Source organism: Phycodurus eques, unplaced genomic scaffold (assembly GCF_024500275.1).
Source record: "Phycodurus eques isolate BA_2022a unplaced genomic scaffold, UOR_Pequ_1.1 contig_830, whole genome shotgun sequence".
NCBI classification, from domain to species: domain Eukaryota; kingdom Metazoa; phylum Chordata; class Actinopteri; order Syngnathiformes; family Syngnathidae; genus Phycodurus; species Phycodurus eques.
In genome coordinates this window covers 1-4,600 of record NW_026904826.1, presented here as the reverse complement: position 1 = coordinate 4,600, position 4,600 = coordinate 1, and the positions used below count along the sequence as shown (strand labels likewise).

Here is a 4,600-nt window from a genome sequence, read left to right as displayed (position 1 = left end):
TCCTTGAAGTCTCAGCGCCCTTTGCACAATGGTCATTGCACCGACTATTGCAATATTAGTCATTCGAACTGCTCTAAGTGCTAGAGGACTGCATCTTTTGCACAATTGTTTTTTGTCAATGTCTTTATGTCCCCAAGTGTTCTGTAAATTGACTGTCTGTTGTACTAGAGCGGCTCCAACTACCGGAGACAAATTCCTTGTGTGTTTTGGACATACTTGGCAAATAAAGATCATTCTGATTCTGATTCTGATTCTGATCTCGTCGGAACTTCTCGACGTCACACACCAGCTCGGGCTTCTTCCCTGCCAGAGAGGTGACATTCCACGTACCCTAGAGTCAGCTTCTGTAGCCGGGGGTCGGAACGCCAAGGTCTCATTATGGGTATCCATCTACTGTCTCAATTTAAACTGAAATTCTCAAAAAGGAAGCATATTTGCCTCATGTATTAGCACACAGTAGCGTTTCATCTCGCGTATGTTCTGGCTTGCCCGGTATGTGTCTGGTTTTTCACATGCTCATGATGACACTGTCGCTTGACATAATGTGCGCCAGTGAATGACTTGCGTACTCGTGCCGTATCCAGCTCATACCTGGCAGGGGAGACACATTCATTAAGAAGGTGAGTCACCCAGGGTGAGACTCAGCCATTGCAATTCGGTTGCGCTGACCTCTGCGAATTCCCCAAATGTGGGAATCTCGACTGCATAATTTTTGGTCGTGGGGGGCTGCGTTCGCGCTCTTCTCTGAACATTGGTTGAAACTAAAGAGGGTGGTGTTCATTGTAAAAGCTGGAGTGTGCATTATATGATGCGATGGTACTGCACTATGATGTAATTTCTAGCATACATGGGTTTACTCTGAGTAGTGCGACCAGTTAGTAATGACAAGATGAAGCTTCATAACATCGTAACGCTTCGGTCATTGGTTCGAGTCATGGTCCACATCTTGATGCTTCATGTGCACACGAAACCACCTGCTGGCCATGTGTATAATCACAGGCAACTGTATCTTCGGCCACGTATTGTGTGATGCATTGCAATATGGCGTTTGGTGTGGCTCTTGGAAATGACTTATAAATGACAAAAAAGATGTTTGATCCAATATTGTGTCGACATGAAATAATAAAATATTGTTTCAACGTACTCTGTGTGTGTGACGTAACGGTAGTGATCATATACAGGTAAATGAAAAAAAAATAGAAAACTCAATTGATTTCAGTACTCATACATAGAGATTCTTTAAACATTTGTTTGATAGTAGTTTGTTACGTTATGTTCTAGATTCTAGAGGTGGTGAATTTGGAGCTGTCATTAGCTTTAAGAAACTATCCTCAAATTATTCATGTATAAATGAAATATTTCAGTGTGTGGTGCATCTCTATAATATGAGTTTAACTTTTTGAATTGAACTACTTCACTAAATTAAGCTTTTGACACTATTATAATTTATTGAGATGTACCACTATGGCAGCTTGCGTCATGTGTTTGTCAACTTTGGAGAATGGCTCACCATAAACCCACATATTCATGGAGCTGCTTGACAGGGTCTATATTGCTGTGTCGAAGGGTCATCCATCGTTCCAAATTCAGAACCACTTCCTGAAGCAGGAAACAGGTAGTAGTTGAGCGAGGCAGAGTCATTGATGTTTTTTCGTCAAAATGTTGAGCAAACAGCTATTCAGCTTGTGGCCACATCATTATACCAGCAACCGATTTTTATTCCAAATAACTTTCTTTGGTTGTTTCAGACTTAATACACGGCTAAAAGATATGCGTGAATCGGCGCATTCTATTGGATCGACGTGGGCCACGTGACCAAGGAACACGAGTATCTGACAACATTATTTCAATATAAACAATGAAAAACAACACAGTTGACATTCGTTTCATAATTGTTATTTGGGGTGTCCATATGTGCCACCATAACTTTGGCTTGGAGGCTGGAGAATGAGGTCGTCTTTTCTGGCGTTATGTCGGCATCGCTTCTCTGCGTTTTGGCTAAGATCAAGTGTAGTATCTCGTCTTATCAGTTTAATATTTGATACGTCCCCTATCCGGGGCCATATATTAAATTGATTTTTGAAGCTGAGAGATGGAATAGGGGCTTGCTCCGTCCACTCCACGCATTGATCTGGTATTGCAGTACCTCCAGGAACGGTGCACCCCCACAACTAGGTCGAAATAAAGATCAATTGAGCCATCAATCCAATGACTTGAACTATATTTAATGCACTGAACTGAAGGTAAACAAGTAACTCTGGGGTCTGTCTGTTATTCTGACCTTCAGTGTTGTACGGAGGCATATTAAGTTTGGACATGGAGCATAGGAGAAAAGTGACAAGGAATGTTAATTCCTTGTTTTCTGTAAACAAATACACAGAACAGCCCAGTCTGGCTGGTGGACGTCATGGCAGGCAATATGACTTTAGCGGTACAGCAAACCCATTTGAAACTGCATTTAAAAATATAATATACTGTCCATGTTTTTAGAGGCTGTTTAAAAAAAAATAAATAATTCAATTTATATTAAAGTGGGTCACGACCCATATCCTAAACTTAAGAGAAACCCGCCTATCACCTTTGAAAGGTACACTTTTGAACAATCGTCAGGTGTAAGACCTTTGAGAACTTATCCTACAGCTTTCATCGGATTGACTTCAAACTTGGTCAGTACCATCGCAGCACCTGGGACATTAAGTTATCAAAAGCTTTTTTTTCCCGACATACTATGTGACAGTGGCGGCTCTTCAACTGAAGCTTTTCTCATGTCGCCACAAAACAGGACACGGTGACAGTTCATCAAAGACCTATTTGCGCTACGTTGCACCTACGCCTACGAAAATTCCTGCACGCGTGTAGCATCCCGAAAACAAACAAACCAAATTGTAATTACAGCCCATATCCTAAACTCAACAGAAAATGGTCTGCAACCATTTAAATGTAATATTCACAGTACTTTAAAGTCCCACAATAATGATCAACAATGGATACACTAGTGTAGTAGGCCTAAGAGTTAAATATCCCTCATGCAGCAACTGTACAAATTATGGACAACAAAGACAAGAGGGCTTGATGTTTGAATTTCAACTCTATTGGTCGGTTTGAATTTATCCCACGTTGAGGGTCCCAGTTACATGAGTTTAGCACAAGTGAATCTGTCATATGTTGTTCTGACTTATTGAGACCTATTATAAGGCTCTAATTACCTCAAATAATAATTTCCACTTTGTTTATGTGTGTGTGTGTATGCGTGTGTACATCCATCCACCATCCATTTTCTGAGCCGCTTCTCCTCACTAGGGTCGCGGGCGTGCTGGAGCCTATCCCAGCTGTCATCGGGCAGGAGGCGGGGTACACCCTGAACTGGTTGCTGGCCAATCGCAGGGCACATACAAACAAACAACCATTCGCACTCACAGTCACACCGACGGGCATTTAGACTCCACACAGGCACGGCTGGGGATTGAACCCGGTCCTCAGAACTGTGAGGCTGACGCTCTAACCAGTCGGTTACCATGCCGTCAGCGTGTGTACAGTGGGGTAAAAAGGTATTTAGTCAGCCACCAATTGTGCAAGTTCTCACACTTCAAAAGAGGAGGGAGGCCTGTAATTTTCATCATGCGTATACCTCACCTATGGGAGACAAAATGAAAAAAAAAACATCCAGAAAATCACATTGTCTGATTTTTTACCACTTACCTTTTTTACCGCTTATCCGGGTCGGGTCGCGGGGGCAGTAGCTTTAGCAGGGACGCCCAGACTTCCCCCTCCCCAGCCAGTCTCCCCCAGCCACTTCATCCAGCTCTTCCAGGGGGATCCCGAGGCGTTCCCAGGCCAGCCGAAGGACGTAGTCTCTCCAGCGTGTCCTGGGTTGTCCCCGGGGTCTCCTCTATTAGCAAATTATGTTGGAAAATAAGGATTTGGTAGATAACAAAAGTTCATCTCAATACTTTGTTATATACCCTTTGTTGGCAATGACAGAGGTCAAATGTTTTCTGTAAGTCTTCACAAGGTTTTCACACACTGTTGCTGGTATTTTGGCTCATCGTCATGCTGAAAGACCCAGCCATGTTATATCTTCAATGCCCTTGCTGATGGAAGGAGGTCTTCACTCAAAAACCCATGATACATGGCCCCATTCATTCTTTCCTTTACACGGATCAGTCGTCCTGGTCTCTTTGCAGAAAAACAGCCCAGGGGCGTCCATGAAAATGACGTCGCTTGGATGGCAGCATTTGTTTCTCCAAAACCTGTATGTACATTTTCAGCATTAATGGTGCCTTCACAGATGTGTAAGTTACCAATGCCATTGGCACTAACACAGCCCCATACCATCACAGATGCTGGCTTTTAAGCTTTGCGTCCATAACAGTCCGGATGGTTCTTTTCCTCTTTGGCCCGGAGGACACGTCGTCTATAGTTTCCAAAAACAATTTGAAATGTGGACTCGTCGGACCACAGAACACTTTTCCATTTTGCATCAGTCCATCTTAGATGAGCTCGGGCCCAGAGAAGCTGGGGGCGTTTCTGGGTGTTGTTGATAAATGGCTTTTGCCTTTTGCCTTTAGCGTCCTCTTTCACGTGCACCCTCCCCGCTTTA

General features: G+C 43.3%; 2 non-coding genes across 2 annotated transcripts; both read left to right on the top strand.

Moving 5' to 3' along the window:
- The first annotated feature begins 583 nt into the window (after positions 1 to 583).
- On the top strand, positions 584 to 747 carry LOC133398990 (U1 spliceosomal RNA). The gene has a single exon (XR_009768148.1). It is a non-coding gene; the product is annotated as a U1 spliceosomal RNA (small nuclear RNA).
- Positions 748 to 1,978: 1,231 nt separating this feature from the next.
- Positions 1,979 to 2,168, top strand: LOC133398991 (U2 spliceosomal RNA). Its single transcript, XR_009768149.1, has one exon. It is a non-coding gene; the product is annotated as a U2 spliceosomal RNA (small nuclear RNA).
- Positions 2,169 to 4,600: the final 2,432 nt, after the last annotated feature.